The 20,893-nt window shown below is 36.1% G+C and overlaps 1 protein-coding gene and 1 long non-coding RNA gene across 9 annotated transcripts in view; one reads left to right on the plus strand and one right to left on the minus strand.

Annotated features, from left to right (window-relative positions):
* The window catches only part of MGAT4C (MGAT4 family member C), a 548,325-nt gene that overhangs the window by 217,843 nt on the left and 309,589 nt on the right, over positions 1–20,893 (minus strand). For 5 of the 7 annotated variants that reach the window (XM_038558598.1, XM_038558595.1, XM_038558593.1 and 2 more), the window contains exon 1: positions 12,660–12,841. The exons of the other annotated variants lie outside the window; for them this stretch is intronic. The gene's annotated coding sequence lies outside the window, so the exon portion shown is untranslated. Of the gene's footprint in view, positions 1–12,659; positions 12,842–20,893 lie in introns of those variants that run through there. 7 annotated transcript variants of the gene reach the window in all.
* Positions 12,864–20,893, plus strand: part of LOC111090021 — a 40,032-nt gene continuing 32,002 nt past the window's right edge. For both annotated transcript variants that reach the window (XR_005370443.1, XR_005370442.1), the window contains exons 1-2: positions 12,864–13,067; positions 18,357–18,554. This is a non-coding gene — a long non-coding RNA (uncharacterized LOC111090021). The remainder of the gene's footprint in view (positions 13,068–18,356; positions 18,555–20,893) is intronic.

A 20,893-nucleotide genomic window follows, 5' to 3' on the forward strand; every position in this document is an offset into this window, starting at 1 on the left:
GGCATGGCACGGGTGTAAAGCTTTTAAAACTAAATGTTAATAAAATTTTCAACACATTCAAAAAAATTAAAAAAAAAAACGAACTAGGGGTGGTGGAAGGGGAGAAGGGCAGGGGGTGGGAGTGAATGGGTGACGGGCACGGGGGGTTATTCTGTATGTTAGTAAATTGAACACCAATAAAAAATAAATTAAAAAAAAAAAGGGTAGCAGTAGCACTGCCGGTGGGGTTTATTTGCCATTTCTATTTCAAAGACAAATAAGTCCACTGAATAAAAGGGAAGAGTTTCTGAATATTCGCAAGAGCAACGTCTTGCATTGTCTTGCATTGCTCGCAAGCAGACGCACACTTCGGGTACCTCCTGTTTATGGGACTGGGCTCTCATTCAACAGACCTGACTCCAGGCAAGCTTACACCAACTGCATTGGGAGACACAGCAGCTGGGGAGCTGCACTAGATGCCCTCCAGGCAAAGGCTGCTCCTCCCAACACCCTTGTGGCAGGAGGCAGACGTGGGATTAACAGAGGAGGGACTTTCACTGCCACTTCCTGCAAGGGACCTCACATCCTCTAGCTCTGGCTCTCCAATTACCGGTTCTCAAATGAAGCTGTAACGAGAAAGCCTCTCAGATTATGGCTCTCCAAAGGGCTCGAAATCTGGGGCCTCTCACCGTATATTCATTTAATCAATATTTAATGAGTTTCTACTTCATGCCAGCACTGCTGATATAGCAGTGGATAAAGTACATGAAATCCCAAAACATATGGAGCTTCTGGTCTAATGGGAGACGCAGAGAAGGAAATGGCAATTAGAATACATGACCAAGGTGCAGGTGCCATCTGAGCACAAAAGAGGGACACCTCGCCCATTCCAAGGTGGTCTAGGAAGGAGTCCCCATACCCCACCAGTCATGACATCTGAACTGAGACGTGAGGAATGAGAAGGAGGGAATTGACACTGCAGATGCTCCAAGCAGAGGGAACAGGTACTGACTCTCAGAGGTGCATCTTGCAGTTTGCAGGTTAGTTGTAGTCATAAGACACAACAGTTATGCAGCACGTACTGGGTGCCAGGGCTGTGCTAAATGGATGGTGCATTGGACCTGTTTGATGTTCATGGCATCCCTCAGGTGGGTCCACTGAGACACGGACAGGTTAGTGCTGTGCTCACAGTCATACCCTGGGTTGGTGCGGAAGCCAGAAATTTACATGCAGCTGGCTGGCTTCAGAGCCCACACTCCTGCCTCCACTCTCATCCCCTCGTCTATAACTTACATGAATAAACCGAATAGTGAGCTTCAGGTGGAGCCTCCATTCTTCATTAATAGAGCTGTGAACCCAACCGATTGGTCCAAATCCATCCCAGATTCTGGAACTTCTCTGACCTCAGAATCTCTGTCCAGCGCTGGGTTCTTGCTGATAAGTGGAGCCCAGTGCCAGGTCCCCTGTTAGCAAGTCAGGTTTCCACATGGAGGCTCTGCCTCTCTAGACTTTTTGAAAACTAGAATCTTGTCTCTGAAGCCAGTCCCCTTGCCTAGATCCCTCTTCTCAGACCTCAGATACCATGTTTTGCCATCTTTTATGGACCTCTTCATATTTTGCTTTCATGAGCATCCTGTGCTCGTCCTCAGGGTCTACGATCATCAGTAGAGCCCGACTGTAAAACCCTGCTGAGTGAACGTCTCTGTCACATGGAGGTTGCCATGGTTTTCCCTGGGCATAGTGCTGTGGGCAGATTTTCCAGTTTCAAACCCCCTTTGACCTCACTCTTCTCTGAGTCCATGGTGCATTACGCTCTTCCTTCCAAGTCAGCTGCTGGAATTTGCAGGCAAATTCTGTTGCTTTTTTTTTCTTCTTCTCAGACTATTTTGGAAATAGGAATATCGTTTCTCTCCTGACTAGAATATTTAAAGATGTCTTGCCCTTCCCAACAAGAACAAATAAATTAATCAAAGTGTTTTTCCTTTTATAGGCAATTCAGACATGTCTTCTAAAGAAGAATCCTATAATCACTGTAGAGCTACCAGGATAAATATAGTTTGATGTGTAGCCAATTTTGGAAACAAATTGTTCTATCACTAAATGTGTGCTTTTACATATATAAAGATGTATAATGTATATACACATAGTTTGAATGTATGTTTGTATATCATAGTGTGGTATTCACTTACACAGATTTTTAAAACCATATCCATTGTAGATCTTTCTCTTTTTGGGTTTCAATTAATTTCTTCCATGTTTTAAGGTATGGGAGCTTTTCCACTTAGCAGGCCATGAATATTTCCCGGCATAGCACTGCTTCTTTAGATTATTTTGTCGCCTTCTAGAGGGTCCAAGTCTTAATGTCAGGAGGTTTATTTGTTTATTTGCTTACAAAGCAAGAGTTTCTTGTTGTCTATAAAGATGCTTATGAATGGCTTCAATTGAAACAATCATTTTTTATGAGAATAAATTAACTGCTGACTAAATAAACACCACAATTTTCTACATTTTTGGCAATATTGATCTCCTTTTTAAAAAAATCATGATGATATTCTAAACATAATGACTAGATACTTTGCATTTAGTTATTTATTCTAAATATGTTTGCCACAGATTATAAAGATCAATTTAAAAGGGTAAATGTTACTTAATATTTCATCCAACCATCCATCAAGTGAAGTTTTTCCATTTATGAAGGAGTCATTGCTTGACAGTTCTGTCCAACAGGTCTTATTCCTTTCGGTTCTAAATTGCCTGAACATGGTTTCAATTCCTAAAAATCAATTTCCTGCTGGACTCCTCGCTGTCTAGCATCTCAAACTACTTTCTTTCAGGCCACCAGTGACCTTCCTTCAATCTAAAGTTCAAATTTCTTTGTTCCTATATTTTGAGTCCTTCTGCTGCCTTTCATATGGTTGACCACCACATCCTCAAGTATGTCCTTTCTAGTTTCAGTAACATCTGTTGTACTTGGCACAAGTTTTATGTACAGCCAACTCAGTTTCTATACCCTTTGCCAGATTGACACCTCTTCATATCCTTCAACTCTCAGCATGTTCCAAAGGATCATTGCTATATTTATGTCAAAATTCATGAGTAGATATAGATATTTTTGTTGCTTGGTGCATAATTCAGATGTGCACAGCCTATAATCTTTCTTGATACATTTAACATATTATAATTAGCTATGGAGTCATCCATGTATTAGTGACAAGAAGGTTGCAGAAATGGACAATTATTTTAATACTCTTGGAAACCCCATTCAATTTTTCTTTCTATAATTGAGATTCACTAGCATCTCAGTGCTTTTGATTTTCCCTGGTGCTAATATATTTTGTGCCAGCTTCTGTTTCCCTACGCCATTTATTTAGCTGCTATCCTTACTTTGAACATTATTCTTGATGCTGGAGATTCACCGGTGACTCAGAACAGACTGCAATTTGTTTCATGAAGATTAAAGTCTAGTGAGGAAGACTGGAATTAACAATTTAATCAACCAAGAAGTCCTCCAACTAATTCTTAGAAGTGTTAAATACTGTTTTAAGAGCCTGTAAAAGGAAGATTTGATCTGGGCAAGGATGCCAAGGAGGACTTCCGCAAGGATGCACTTTTTAAACAGAGATTTGAATGATGGGTAGGAATTACTATGTGAAGGAGGTTTCAGAGGAACCTAATAACCATAAGGAAAGGCATGAGTTAGGTCTTAGGAGTGGAACAGAGAAGAGATTGTAAGAGAAATGAAAAAAAAGTCAAATGATGCTGGAATCTACAGACCAACCAACCATGCTGACCCTTGTAAACTGTAATTTTTAAAAAGATTATATTTATTTATTTGATAGAAAGCATTAGAGAGGGGAGGGTCAGAGGGAGAAGCAGACTCCCAGCTGAGCAGGAAGCCTGATGTGTGGCTCCATCCTGGGACTCCGGGATCATGACCTGAGCCAAAGACAGACGCTTAACCCAGTGAGCCTCTCAGGTGCCCCTAAGCTGTTTTAATACTAATTTTGTCATTTATCTTACAGGTAATAGGAGCTATGGGGGAGTTTTAGGTGAAAGGGGAATGAAAAGAGGCTACGGGGGTGGGGGAAGCAGAAAAAGGAATGTATTTTTGCTACATACAGGTTTATGCGGATTTCTCAAGCTTAGCACTTTTCCTTCCTGATCTAAAGTTAGGAGCAGTTCTAAGAGTTTTGGTCTAGTTCGCCTGTGAATCAAAGCCCTCTCATTCTGAATGTCTCGTGTGTAGTTCAGCTTCCTCTTCACAACCTCTAAATAGTAGAAAATTCCCTAAAGCTTCTTCTTTTCCTTCAATCACATTGCTTTTGAATGGCAACAATTTGAAGATGGTTACTATATATCTAAGCTCCAGGGACACCTGGGTGGCTCAGTGGTTGAGCATCTGCTTTTGGCCCAGGACGTGATCCTGGAGTCACAGGATCAAGTCCCACATTGGGCTCCCCGCATGGAGCCTGTTTTTGCCTGTGCCTCTGTCTCTCATGAATATATAAATAAAATCTTTTAAAACATAAATATCTCAACTGCAGTCTTATATATCCAATAGCTACAAAGTATATCATTTTTGTTCTTTAATAGGAATCTCAAATATAACACATCCAAAGTATGGAAGGAGAAAGAAACCCAGTTTCTATGCTTCCTACCTTCCTACCTCAGGCATTCATTTTACAAACACCTGCTGAATGCTTTTCTCTGAATGGGTATTCAAAGAATTAGGCAGAGTTCTTGACTTCAAGGGAATAAAATATTTCTCTATCATTAGTTTTCATACTGTCCATGATTAACTATCACAGTCATATATGCTACTGGATTTTTTGTTATATTTTTTTCCCTCCAACTTTCCCTAAAATGTTTACTTTCCTGAATCTCCACCTCTCTAACACCTCACAGTTCCTATTTTCTACCTTCAAGACCATTCCTCTTCTCAATCTCAAGTTATCTTCATCACCGACCAGAGTTCCAATAGCATTGTAGGTGCGGAAGGCCATAGAGAAAGCCAAATTGATTATGCTCCCATTGGATGCCATCTGTAGCTCCTTACTGGAGACTCACCATTATTGTATAAATGAATAAACTTAGAATAACAGCTATTGGGACAGTCTTTTGGGACTGCTGTGGAACTAATTAGTGTATGGTCTTTTCTAATGCTCAGTACTTTTTTCTCTCCCTCTTCCCCCAACTACTAATTTGTGTTTTCCATGAATAACATTCCACCTAAATCACAGCAAGAAAAAATGATGCTTCATTTTTTCTTTTAAAATAGTTTAAAATAAATGGTTTCCATATAATGTTGTTCAAACAAATTTAAACATAACTACAATGAATTGGGTCATCTTATAAGGAAGGAGTTCAATCCCCTGGATCTTTCGGCTGAGCCCAACATCAAAACATTAGGTCACTCAGGAATAGATAGTTCCTATTCCTTAGCTGAGGTCTGGTAAGGATCATCAAAAGTGAATCATTACTGACTCAAGGACTCTTTCCCAAACTCTGATATTCTGATCAATTTCCTAAACTCAGAATTTCTGCTCAATTTTGTTATGTGTGATCCCTGTCTGTATTCTTCAGTAATTAGTCACCTCATTGAATAGTATCCATCATTTAAAATAAATGAGTAGAATGGGGAATTTAACACTATCTGAAATTTAATGAAGTGAATTTTCTTGGCCTTCTTGCTCCTTTGATGAGTCAAACTGCTTTTTTTTTTAAGATTTTATTTTTGCATTTGAAAGGGAGAGAGAGAGAGAGAAAGAGAGAGAGAGAGCAAGTAGGGGGAAGGACAGAAGCAGAGGGAGAAGCAGACTCCCCACTGAGCAGGGAGCTGGATGCAGGGCTTGATCCCAGAACCCTGGGCCTGAACTAAAGGCAGACACTTAACCCACCAAGCCATCCCCTGGGCACCCCAGGTCAAACTGCTTTAAATAGTTTTAGGTAAGCTTGTTTCCTATTTCTTTTAAAAAAAGATTCCACATTTATTCAAATCATAGTAATGTATCTAATCCCACATTTTCCATGGTGCTTAAATCTAGAAAACAAAACAAAATAAAAACCTTCCATTTAACCTTCCAGCCAAGGCTTATAGTTACACAGTTGTAACCAGGTTGTACTGACTGGTGTTTTACAACCAGCATCTGTTCTGATACTTTGGTGCTCATTTTAGTCCCCCTAGTCACACTAAACATTGGGTCTTACCTGAACACACTGTGCTCTCTCCTCCCATTTTGACTCTATACTTACTGGAGGCCACTCTGCCTAAAATATCCTTTACTCTTCTAATCCAGGAAGTTCCCTGTTCATTTTTAAAAACTCGGCTAAATGACAGGTTCTTTTGGGTAACTTTCTCATTTTTACGTAGAATAAGTCAGTCCTTGCGTAGGTCACCTCAACACTCTGTGCCTACTTCTAATATAAAACTTATTTCAATAAGGGGGCACCTGAGTGGCTCAGTGGTTGAGTGCCTGCCTTTAGCTCAGGTCATGATCCCGGGGTCCTGGGATTGAGTCCCACGTCGGGCTTCCCACAGGGAGCCTGCTTCTCCCTCTGCCTATGTCTCTGCCTCTCTCTTTCTCTCTCTCTGTGTCTCCCATGAATAAATAAATAAAATCTTTAAAAACTTATCACAATGGATTGTAATGATTTATGTTCAAGCTCGTGTTGGCCTCAAGACCACGAACCCATTAAGACCAGCCGTTGGTGCTTTATTCACTGCTGGCATGTTATAAGAACTTAATAATTATGTGCCTATTTTAAATACTTTGTGGAATTTAGAAGTGAAGAAAAAATAGTAAAATGATCGGGTTGTTCTTTTATATTTTACACATATGTTAACACCTTGATTCTATGAGACCATAAACTATGGAGAAGAGAATAATTTATCCTTTTCTATGTGTAGCTCTCTTATTGTAAGGTTGAGCATGTGGTAGATGCTCCATTAAGACAAAACAAAACAAAACACAAAAGAAACTACCCCCCACATACACACATGAACACAGGTTTTAAAAATCAAAACACTCTTATTTTGCCTTTCAGTGTATGTTAGGGACACAGAACAGCATGGGATAGAGAAGGACTTTAGCTTAATTCTATTACCACCTCATCATCCACATGAGACAATGAGCTAGCTATTGGAAAGCGTGAGACTGTTGGTCTCTACATGTATGAGAACAAATAAAACCTTGTATAACTACAAGTTTCAAACTCTCATTAACTTTTACAAATGGAATAAAAGGTAATAACAGTGTAAAATGTAAAAGTAAGGCTATTGGACTATTCATTTGAATTATATACATATTTGGGTGTATATATGTATTATAAATAAATATGTACGTATATGTATATGATATCCCATATCATATAATTTTAAAGTTGGATAAAGCTCCTAAAAGTGGTATAATCCATTTTTAATTTAATTCATTTTTCATATTAAAAATGTGAAGTCTATGCCGTATTAGACATCTTATATGCAGTAAGCGATAAGGCTATCTCTAGTGTGAAAATCTCCTGAAGTCAGTGTCAAGTTTTAAAGAGTAATTAATATGATTACTTTGCAAAGATTTTGTGTTTGTTGCATACCAAAGTTTCTATGTTTATAAATATTGGTTTTCAATGAAATTCCTTAGTCAATTAATAAAAAAAAGACACACACACACGCAAATACTAAGCGAGTGTCAGTGAAAGTACTTAAAGGAGACAACACTGATTGAGAACATATGCCAGACACTCTTCTCAATAATTCCAAGGTTAATTTATGAAATTTTCACAAAAACCATATGAGTGAGCTGCTTTTTTTTTTTCTCCTAGTTTTTAAACGAAGAAATTAAAGAATGAAAAGTGTGGGGCAAGAATTGCACTCAGGTAATCTGGGCCTGGAAACCATATTCTTCCCACAGTGGAGGTAAACAAACAAAGAATCAAACCAAAGAATATCTTCGAAAGCATCTGCTGTTCATTGCTCTACTGAGCAGAAGTGTTTGCCCATCTGATCATAGTCTTACACACTCAAGTTGGGAAAAGTTGTTGAACGTTAACTCTACACCTGGCCTTTCAATCACAGCACATTTTGTCATGCTCTACCCCACATTATAAATTTCACCCAGCTCAGTATTTCATCTGACTTGGTGGTATCAATATACATGCTCTGTTTTAGCAAAAATACATTTTTTTCACATTGATTCAAACGTTATGGTACACCTCTGAGAGTTCTACAGTATGTCATGGCATATAGGTAAAGAGTCACTTCTGAATGAAGACTGTGACCAAGCTGTGTTTATACGATGCTCTATTCCTCGCCTTGAAGTCGGTATCCCAGAACAACCAATCTGCTTTTGGTAGGTGCATTTAATAAATGCAGTCTGATGTCGGTTCATACTTTATCACAAATTTATCAAAATTAATTCTGGAATATTATTAGGTAGAATAGTTAAATTCAAGGCCCAGTATCTTGTAAAACTTTTTGTCAAAACATCCACAGCTTAATATCCCTTGAATGTAGCTAATTCATATACTTAATTATTGCGTTCTAATTTTACACTCTCATTCTGCACATTTCAAATGATTAGGAAAGCCACTAAGTCCTGGGATATAATGTTGTTATTATTATGCAATATTACAGAAGTAAAGTAGTTCTTGCCAAATCAAGTGTGTGCAAGCAACTTTGAATTATTTCACAATTTATATGTATGTCACTAGATGGATTCTTCAGTGGCTAATTAAATGATACCATCTAAAATGGTTTATCTTCAACTGATAGGTTCTATGTACAGATTGATTTTCCCTAAGGAGGTTAGATTTCAGGCTGCTTCTTCTTTTTTTTCCCTTTGAAATCATTGTATATCTGTAAATACATTCAGTGGGTAGTAAATATCACTTTTAGTTCAACTACCCTAGGAACCAGTCTTACTAGATGCCAAACTATTGAAAAAAAATGGCATTAAACTTCAAATGATCTTGTTTGCTTTACTCAAACACAAACTGCTGTTATTTGAAAAATATTAAGTTTTCTCATTAAAAGAAAATAAAATTCAAACATTTCTCACTCTCCTATTTATATACTACCAAAACCTTACCTAAAACCAAGCAACTGTAAACTCGATGTATTATGACTATTGATATTATAAGACAGAGGATAAATATAAAGCTAGATTGCTTGAATGTCACTACAGATACAAGGTAAGCTTTGTCCCAAAATGATTTTTTTGCAATCCACTGCAATGTAAACATTTTACCTTTGTAAAGTTTCAGAGATCACATACAGAATCAAATGAGCTATAAAATAATTGATAGAAATTTTCATAATACCCAAACGTATTTACATATGTGTTTTAGATTAGAATACACCTGAGAACTTAAAGATACATGAAAACACAAGAAATGCTAACGAATTCATCCGTTAACTCATGTTTCTTATTTGTTAGTAAGTTCTGTTTTATCTGCCACACCTTGAAATACATTCTATATTTTTAATTTAAAGAGGAGAGTATGTCAAATAAAGGAAATAATACAGCATGCACAAAACAAGGATCTTTTATATTTTTCAGTTATAAATATATCCCAAGCACCTAGATGAGTCTTTGGCATAGAATAGGCAAAAACAAAACAAAACAAAAATCATAAGTAGTCAGGTATCTGGAGGGAGGGAACAAGGCAGGGAGGAACATTGATTGATTGATTGATTGATTGAGGGCATTGAAATATGAAAACCATTTTCTGAGTCATGACTTTTCCATTTACTGATTTACTGGCTAGGTGATCTTAGGCAACAAGTTAAAAACTATTAGTCTCTATTTTCTTTGCACCATAATATGATTTACTTTATCACAGACTAATTGTTGAGAATGAATGATTAATGTCCATGAAAACACTTTTTAAATTTTAAAGTATATATGAACCTGTGTATGCACATAAAATACACACGTCAATATCCATGCATTTTCATACTAATATAAGCCAAGCTAAGGACACATATTATAGCTTGTCTTAACTAAATTTTTTTTGGTAGTAACTATATTTTTGTCTTAACTAAAAGTTGGCCATGAAAGTCCAGAATTTCTAAGACAAGCAAAGAATTCATGACATATACAAGTACTTCAAGTAAGAAAGTAGAAATCTAAATGGTATTCATGTATTCCATAATTAAAAGATGCTAATGAGGATGCTTAAATAAACTACTTTCTAGGAGAGCATGAAGGCATACAAGAAGGAAAAAAGAGAGTATTATTTTGGAATAGGTAATAATATGATTTGAAGAACTATTTTCAAAAGGAAACCATATATATAACAGCTTCAGCCTCTGGGAGATGCAGAGAACTTCAGAAGAGGTAATAGAAATCTTTTTATTACTCAGCACTGTTTCCATCTCAAGATCTGGAGAACCTGTCTCTTAGTACCATTGAACTTGGTACACCATACACAAAGAACTGGATAAAATAATATAGAGAAGAAAAATGCAAAAGAAAAAAAAAGATGGTTACCTAACTCAGACAAAGGACATATATGTTAAAAAGGATGCAAGGAGCACAGCAGGACAGGCACCTTCTTGCATTTTTTCACCTATGGCTCCCTATAGTAGTAAGCATTCTGTCCAGAGAGTTTGTGGCATGGGAAATGGTTATGATCCCACTGATGTCCTCCCTTTAAAAAAATTAAATAAAAACCAAAATCTTTCTGTCAATAAAGTTAACCAGCCGGTTCGATCATATCATCCATATCCATGTTGTACAAAGTCATTCAGAGGAAAACAAGGAAGTGAGCAATTCTAACTACCAAAGCAGTGCATTTGTCACCAGAGACACTTAACAGTGAGGGAAGCATTCAGCAGAAAATACCATTTTAAATGCCTAGGCTGCTCATTGGCTGAGTAAGATTGTCTTCATTGCTAACAGAATTATATAAATAGATTTTTAGAGAATTAATCATCAGGAAACAAATGTTTTCCCTGAGTTGAGATTGATCACCTGTGAAAACGACAGTCAAGACCTTTGGGCAATTCAAGTCCACTTTAAGGTATGTCAGGGGAAAAAATTCATTTCAAAGTGGTGAATCATTATGCTTTCACATTCCCATGATCAAAAGTTTGGGATTCCCACATTTAGATTTTGAAATTCACAGAATAACCAGCCTCAGTCTCCCTGTAAGCAATTAACTCCGGGTACATATTTGTAAGCTTTTGAGCCTTGGTGGATAATTGACTGTTTTGTCTGAGACAACGCGCTCAAGTTGTAAGATTCCATTAATACACATCTGACACTTCCTATAAACTCAGTTTTGTTCAGACCTGAATTGACTGAAAGAGACAAGTCGAACGGCAGTCATGTCAAGCGCTGCCAAACAGGACTGGGCTGGCGGAGGATGCAGAAGTGTGACATAGCTGAGAGATCCCTGCTGTCTGTAAGTACAACTTGAGCACCTCCAAACCCTGATTTCTAATTATCCAAATTACTGGTTTGCACCGGCAGAAATAGACTATGTTGAAGCTGAGTAGAGGTAAATCTGAAAAGCATGAGCATATTGAAGCCTGATGGCTAAGTCGTTAGTCAAAAGTTTTATTACCCTAGAAAGAGAGGGTGAGGCTATTAAAATAAAAGAATAGGTTAAATTAAATACCAGCTATTTACACCTTTTCTGGTTCTTCATTTCATAAATAACTGCCTTCAACTTTAAAATAACAATAGCCTGCTACTTTGTTCTGTGATAATAAATATTATTTGAGGAACTAAAAGTGTTTTTGAATTCTTCATTTTGGTAGCATGTGAACATCTTCAGTCAATTAAAAGCTTTTATTGTATCTGATTTTTCAGGATCCCTGTCAGATTCCATCTCCTAGACCCACAGCAATTCAACAGCTGCAAATTTATTCATTTTGTTATAATCGGGGAAGGATTCTCAGGTGTAAATATCACTACCAATAAATGATTAAATAATTGAAAGCTTTATTTTTAGAGTTTAAATATTCTACAAAAGCATAAAACAGTATTTTGCTATGCATTCAAAAGCACTTAGCTCAATACATGATTTTAACATCTCCCAATTCCAGAAAAAAATTCCCACACCGTTCCTTAAAACTATCTGCTATTATCATTTCCTTGGATTAAAAATAGTAAATGTCAGTACAAAGTACTACAACTTCATTTCAGAAGCTAAAGCCTTTGCTCACTTGGTAAATTTTGTTTTTTTCTATATAGATGCAACTTTGGAAAACTGTCCCAAAGAACTATCATTTAACAATTAGAAACTTTGACTCATTTTAAATTTATAGCAACACTACTTGGGATTGACCATTTCTACTCTTTGCTCCTAAAAGCAGAAAATCAAGGCATGGAGCAGAGTGGTATACATATCCACAAGTATTTTTAAAAACAGACACACACACATTTTCAAAATAATGATCCCATAACAGCAGTTACTTTCCTTTTCTAAAGAAAAGCTGAATTTACCTGCCATTCATTTTCTACTGCAAATTAGTTTGCCAGGTAAACGTTAGCATGCTCTTTTTCAATTCATTTTGCCAGATCCACATTTCCTTTTAATAATGCTAAACATTGCTCTGATTAAAAGCTTACCGGCTAGTAATCCTGCTCGACCCTGACACCAGTTTCTTACACTGTTTCCTCTGTTATACACATCTACCTTTATTTTGAAAGAGAAGGTAAAACAGAAGAGGCTCTTACCAGAGACAGGGAAAACAATTCGTTCAGCTAGATCCAACAGTGCTCTGTGCAGCCTGGCAGCATGAGTGATCCTTGGGCCTCACACAAAAGCGAGATAATTGGCTCTCAATGAAGAGATGTAAACATCCATCATAATGGCACTGGGGCTGAAACTGAACGCTACCTCAGCTGTTCTATGTACTCCGACTGGAGGATGATGTCACAAACATCAACTGGGTGTACTCTCATTGGCTTCTGTTACCTGGAATCATATCTTAACCCTAAACTGTCAGCTGCAAATTGAAATGCTCATCTCTGACTATAATTTTGGCTGAAAGGGGAATGAAAGTGAGGTTGAGCTACTGGAGGGTAGCAAACTGAAAATACTGCCCCTCGGATATGTTAGAAACCATTTACATAGCTAATTAGGTAGGTAGGGTCTGTGGGAATTTTATTTTTTATATATGTTTATTAAATAGCAGTATTTTTACAAAAGGTAAGTTCCCCAGAATGGACATTAAAGGAAAAGATTAATGTAAGCGTAACATCTGGAATTTTACAGTTTGTAATTACTTTGTGTTGATTTTACAGAACCGCCCTGTGAGAAAGTCAAGTTGAGAAAAATTACAGTGTAGACATCAGTACAGTGGAGCTTTCAATCAATTTGGTCAGAGCAACCATCTATATTTTTAAGTGCTTTAATAAAATTTTTTTTTAAATTTGAAGTGCATAACCCTCTGAATGTTAAATAGTAACTCCAAAGTTTTGTGTAATAAAGCCTAAACTATGAGATATGGAAAGTGTAGTATCACTAAAATAATAATATTAAAATTTGGTTTTTTTTGCAAAGAATATTAAGTTACTAGAATTATAGACAAGCCCATTTCAGTAATTGTAGGCTACTTTATAATATAGTGCTGTTCTCTTTGAGCACAAACAGGAAATAATTATCCAACCATTCCTCTCTATCCTGACAAAAGCCCCAGACTTCTCCCCAAGCTTAAATCTAGTGGGAGAGGAGGATAATGGGCTAAGCTGGTTGCAGCAGCTTGCTGCCAGAGGGACTAAACTACCATCACCTTGAAATATATCCACGCTTTCTCCACCAAAGGAGCTGTCAGCCGCATAACTGTGAGATGCAAGAATTACCAGAGCTATTCAATGGCCAGCTCCATCTAAATCCAGCCCAGTCATATCCCAGGGCAAGCCCTTTGAAAGCTGTGCAGCTCAGCATGCAAACAGTACAACCACCTGGAGAGACAGTGAGAGAAATTCGTTTCATCCATTCCCACCTTTAGGGAAAAGAAGGTCACCAACGGTGCCCCGATATGCCTCTATGTTGATTCGTGTCCTTGTGAATAATGGATTCAGGGCAAAGAGTTGTGATAACTTATTTCACATTTCCAATGACAGAAAATTACTTTTATTGTATGGCTCAATGAGAGTTCTAAAAGTTGAAAATACATGAAGACGTGCTTTTATAGACCATTCATTCAAAATTTTCTCTCAAGTCCTGACTTTCATGACCATTGGTTTAATTGTTCAAATAATCTTCATAACAAGTTAGTATATGAGAAATAGGGGCAAGAGTTCTAGAGTTGGGCTCCAAAGATCCAGCCTCCAAAATCTTGCTCCATCATGTACTACCTGTGAGAACTTTAGAACATTAATAACTTTCATGTATAGAATGAGAATGATAATGCTACCTATAGCAAAAAGGAGAAAAGTTAATATAGGGATTAAATGAGGCAATGTATGAAACATTATTGTAAATTTAAAAGTCTTACATAAAAAAAAAATTAAAAAAAAATAAAAGTCTTACATAAACATAAGAGGTAATTAATATTATTGTTATGCAAAAGATCAAATATATTCATTTTAAAAGCATTCAGGGAATTAAAATGAGTCAATTAGTGTCTTCAAAATAATGAACTAAGAAATATTATTATCTTAAACTCAAAATTTCAAATAGAAAGCAATATTGTAAATTAACTTGGTTTATAACACTGACTCATTCAGTGGTCTTTTTCCTTCTTTTTTTTTATATTTGTGGGTTATTATTATTACTATTTTTTAAGTAAGCTCTACACCCATTGTGGGCTTGAACCCATGACCCCAAGACCAAGAGTCGCATGCTCTACTAACTGAGCCAGTCAGGTGCCCCTTTGTGATCTTTTTTCAAAGTTATCTCCCCTGCCAATATTATTTAGAATTTAATCATCTTAGTCAAGTGCCAGAATCTAGATTCAAGAAGACTATTTGTCAAGATGTACTTGGGGCCAACATGAAAGACACTGTTCATTTATTTCTGCCTAAAAACATGGGAGTCTAGATGGAAATGTGTATAAAAAAAGATTCATTGCCATGCTAAGTGACATAAAATTGAATTACAGATCAGAAAGATGAATTTGGACAATGGAAATGTCAACTGTATTTCTGGTAGACGAATGATAAAGTAAGGCATTGTAATTGCTAAGAAGATATGTCATGGAGAAAATAATAATTTATAAAATAGAATATGCTCCTCCATTTCATACATAATATAAAATTTTAATAATATAAATATTTAATAACAGAGATAAATAGAAAAGTTAGATTATATCTTGCTGATATAATATAATATAATTTAATAATATATAATTATATTATATTATAATAATATAATATAATTTTTTTAAAAGATTTTATTTATTTGTTCATGAGAGGGAGAGGGGGAGAGAGAGGCAGAGACACAGGCAGAGGGAGAAGCAGGCTCCAGGCAGGGAGCCCAATGTGGGACTCGATCCCGGGTCTCCAGGATCATGCCCTGGGCCGAAGGCAGCGCCAAACCACTGAGCCACCCAGGCTGAATATAGAAAGCATATATATATATATATATATATATATATATATACACACACCATTTTTAAGATAAATGTCTATACTGGCTCTTTTAATAAACACAGATTGTAACTTTTCTTATTTTGATTTGCATTTTTTTGGTGCTACTATTCCACATAAATATAGGATACCATGAAGATTGGAAAATAAAAATACTCCTAGTGCTCTGCAGGCATTTTTATCAAATACCCACATTATTCACATGATTCATTAATAAATTAATACCTTTGTAAAGGGATCTAGTTTTGCATTACTAAAATATGTAAATAAGATTTTTTAAGTCTATAGATTTCATATCATACATGATCAGGATTAATCAATGGATCAGTAAAATTTTTAGGGAGTTTACTTATTAAATATGAAAGCATAACTATTTGAATTATGTACAAAATAGGAAAATTAATGGAATATAATTTAGTTCCTAGAAGAATAAATAGGAGAGAAGAAAAATCTAGTAGAAATATTTTAAATTAATACTGGTTTATAATAATCTTTATTCTATATAGTAAGTCAATTTCAAATTTCATTGCAATTCATTAGGACAGAATTTATATTTTAGTTTTAAATAATTACATCTATACACTCAAGAAAGGTTCAGATAGGGATCCCCTGGGTGGCGCAGCTGTTTGGCGCCTGCCTTTGGGCCCGGGCGTGATCCTGGAGACTCAGGATCGAATCCCACATCCGGCTCCCGGTGCTTGGAGCCTGCTTCTCCCTCTGCCTGTGTCTCTGCCTCTCTCTCTCTCCGTGTGACTATCATGAATAAATAAATTAAAAAAAAAAAAAAAAAAAGAAAGGTTCAGATAAATATAGCACATATATCTGGAAATCAGGGTGCTCACTCCAGCGTAGTATATTATACCTAAGAATAGAACAATTATATTCTTTATGATGGACATTCATCATCTGAAATTAATGATGAGTGGAAGTTATGAAGTTTTAGTAAGAGTTTGGTAGTGTTGGGACGCCTAGGTGGCTCAGTGGTTGAGCATCTGCCTTGACCCAGAGTCCCAGGATGGAGTCCCCCATCAGGCTCCCTGCATGGAGCCTGCTTCTCTCTCTGCCTGTGCCTCTGCCTCCCTCTCTCTGCATATCTCATGAATAAATAAATAAAATCTTAAAAAAAAAAGTTTGGTAGTATTTCTTTAGGAAGAGCAGAGATTTTATAGGTCAGGGCCTTTCAGTGATTTATTTGCAGTGTGTCTTTTTGTGAAGTCTTGATACTTGAACATCAGTCTGCATATGCATCTGGTTTAAAGCCAAAAGTAAGATAGTGAACATGTAATATGAGCACTGATAGTAATACATAAAATCCCTAGTACTATCACAAACAGTATTAGTAAGACATCTAATCTGATTACATGTTGTAAAAGAAAAAAAAAAGAAAAAGAAAACATTCTAAGTGTAAACATAAAGAGACTACAAGAAAAACCAAAAAGATGGTGTCAATTTTTGAATATACTATTTATTATACACACGTAGAGAAATAAAATACATTTTTTCAGGATTTAAAAAAAATCAACTCCATGAAAAGGGAAAATAACAAAAACATTTTATCATGAATTTACCTACATTCTCTTTTTATTTGTTACACTCTTCCAACCAAAATGGCCAGCTTAAATGAATTCCAGGGCACAGAAAAATATTTTAACTTTAAAGCCATGTAAAAGCTTAATATAGGGGGAAATCACTACAGGAATTAATCTAGGCTTTATTCTGAGTAAATTTTTATTAGTGGATGTTTTCTGATATGAGGAAAATGGAACCCATAAAAATACTTTTGACAAATCAACTAGAAGATGTTTTGTAGTTCAAGCCAAGTACATCTCAGTTTTATTACTATACTTACATACTATATATTTCCCAGGAGCTGAAATCATTGCAGTATTTAATTGCCTGACAATTATTTCTGTTACATCAATTTTGTGGTTAAGCTAATTATTTATATTATCAAAACAAATCAGCACTCGAGGCTAATTAAACTGGAGAAACCATCCTCCAATGTTTCCCAACCTACATATTAATAAGGTTTAGGTTAATACTAACTTCAGAAGAAATGAATATGTCCTTCAGGTGATAATTTCATAGGCAGGACTTAGGAATTTAAACAGGTTTTAAACTCTTGAAAAAATTATTACTCACTCTGAACACTTAGGAATATTAGAATATAGTATTTTACATGTCTTGCAGCATCAACACGTGGCTGATTGTCCTGTTATCCACAAGATGGCAGCTCTGTTTATATCACTAACAACTCTTAAGACACTTATCCTTATTATCCTTATTATTATTATTATTTAAAGAAATATAATATGTAAGGTATATAAGGAAACTACATGTGTGAATGATCATCTTAGGCAACTTTTCAGTCTAAGAAGAATAAGTGATCAAGTGAAATTGTTAAAAACTCTTAAAATAGGAATTATTTAAATCATCTCAGAATGTATGACTTCAAAACATTACTTTTTTGCTGACACATTGCCCACATGCTTCATCTCACACTTGTTTCAGATGTTAATCTATTTATAAGAAATGGTTTTATTCTGTTTTGTAAAGACTTTTGTATTTCTTTTAAAGAAGTATAGACTGTTCGTAATAACCAAGATGGTGAGTCAGTGATAACTTGCTGGTACAGGAAGAAATACCCGAGAATTATATTTTCCATCTACTAAATTCTACATATAACCAAATGTGATAAGAATATTTATTTATTGACCTTGCTTGTATTCCTTTTTTATACTTCATCTTGTCCACTGTCACTGTTTTTTATTTATGTTTACCTTCAATCTATTGTGTGGCAGCTTCAGTGTATTATCTTTATTTCTGTTTCCTGTGCAGATAAAATTTTGAAAATGCTAAGAATTATAAGGCCATATCACCTTTCTTTTCTGAGAATAAATATCCTCAAGATGTTTGACTATGTTTATGTGTCAGTAAATTTTACCCTAGAGAAGAAGGAAATGACTAAATAACAGTGAAGAAAGATCTCCTCTCCTCTCTTATATGTTAAAGAAATAGGAATTCTCAGACCTGAAGGTAAGAAGCTCACGCTGTTTTAATGATTCGGCACACTGTTTTTGGATGCAAAGTGAAAACATTAACTTATCATGGAAGTATCTGGATTTAATATATACTCTAATTTATTTTACTAGGTTCCCTTTGCACATCATAGTTTCAGTGTGTAAGAGATCTAAACATCAGTGGGCAAAAGGATTTGTTTCTCACTGCATTCTCTGAACAACTGTATTTTCGATGTTTTTGTATTACTCCTTAATTAAGGATACCATAATGTTTACTTTTTTATTTTTTTAAAGATTTTATTTATTTATTTATTCATGACAGACACAGAGACACAGAGAGAGGCAGGGGCACAGGCAGAGGGAGAAGCAGGCTCCACGCAGGGAACCTGACATGGGACTCCATCCCAGGTCTCCAGGATCACACCCGGGCCGAAGGCGGCGCTAAACCACTGAGCCACCGGGGCTGCCCTACCATAAGGTTTATAAAGATAATTCTGTGGAATCATAGAGGCCTATAGAAAAATTAGTCAATTAATTCTGTCAGTGGGCAAAACAAGATCAGTGGGCAAAAGGATTTTTTTCTCACTTTGAACCAATTGTACTTGTTCAAACAGCAGAACTCATAGCTTTAGAATTAATCATTAAGCATCATCTGCAATAAAGCTGGATTATAATTCTTTCTTATAAGTATATTTTGCTTTGTTCCTGCTGTAAATTCCACAACTTCAACTCATGAGTTTTTTCTTTCACTTCCGTTTCCTTGCCTTTTCCTTCATGTTGCCAAGGCCTACTAACTCCATCTTGACAAATATGGAACAACATTAATCTCAAAGAAACTGAGAATTAAATTTAGATTTTGATGACTAACATTTGAACACAACTACCTTACATTTGACAAGATAAAGGGCTTATTCATGTAAAACTCACTGTGCTAAAAACATTGCTTTACACATTGGGATGTTTACATATGAAGATAGTGAGAAATAGATTACTAATCATTGTGTGGCTTTTTGCCTTGTTACAACTTTGCAGTAGAGTACTTCAAATCAAATAGAAATCTACATTACCACAGGAGGATTAGGATTATAATAATAGTAAAAGAAAGAAAAATATCATCATCACTAACTTGAATGTTTACTTTGCACCAAGTACTATGCTAAACATTTTACATTATCTAATTTGTTTTGTTTTTGTTTTTGATTTTGATTTTTTGCAATGGGTCTCCAAGACTGGTCAATGTTAAGACTTTCTAAAGGGCTCATAGATTTGTACTTCTAGAAGCCAGTATTTTTCAATCATAGCTGCTCATTTAAATCTCAACTGGAAAATGTCATAATATAGGGGCATCCTATGGCTGGAATATTTGTTCTCCCTCATCACTAATTTATATGTTGAAACCTAGTAACCCACATGATGGTATTAGAACATGAGGCCTTTGGGAAGTGGTTAGGTCATAAGGGTGGAGCCCTATGATAGGGAGTAGTGCCCTTATAATAAGAGAGACCCCCAGAGAGGTACCTAGACCCATCTGCCATCTAAAGTTACAGTAAAAAGATGGTCATGTATGAACCAGGAAGTTTGCTCTCACCAGGAATTTTGATTTTGGATTTTCTAGTCCTTAGAACTGTCAGAAAGTAATTTCTATTGTTTACAAACTACCTGCTTTGTGGTATTATTATTAAAGAAGCCCAAACATGTTAAGACAAGCTTCAATCTAACTACTTGCATGAGAACCTTTGAGTATGGGGGGTGGTTGGCACTGGTATATGCTCCTCTTTAAATGATTCTTTTCACAACCAAGCTTAAAAATCATTGCCAAAATGAGTATGCAAGCCAAAGGTTTTCATGTGAAACATCAGATTTCATTGAAATAAGTAAAAAGTGTTCTAAAAATCTGAAGTTAAGTCTGTGAAGAAAGTAGGGCACAGTTTGTATGTCGAACAATACTTCCAAGAATGAATAAAGGAAAATCCACATTGCTCTTCATCCTCAAGGTGAAGAGATAAACGTCACCTGCCTGGGCAGTCTGAGGAGAAAAGCGTGATGGAGCAGGATGAGTGGAGGCTGGGGGAAGACGAAATAACTACAAGTAGGGGAATGATGTAAAGAGGAGCCCGTTCAACATTCAGAGACTGCCCAGCGACAGTGACTGCTAGTGCCGGAGGGCCCTGCTCTGCCAAGACAACAGTCAGATTCGTCTATTTGTGACGCAAGATTCTCCTGCACAAGTGATGCCCTCTCTTGACACATGACAACACTGAATGTGCTGTATTGTATTGATACTCTCCTTTTCAAAGATCCAGGATGCGTACAAGCCCAATGACTCAAGAGGATGGTATAAATGGGTAGTGGTGG

The sequence above is a fragment of the Canis lupus genome, chromosome 15, assembly GCF_011100685.1.
Source record: "Canis lupus familiaris isolate Mischka breed German Shepherd chromosome 15, alternate assembly UU_Cfam_GSD_1.0, whole genome shotgun sequence".
Classification (NCBI taxonomy): Eukaryota; Metazoa; Chordata; class Mammalia; order Carnivora; family Canidae; genus Canis; species Canis lupus.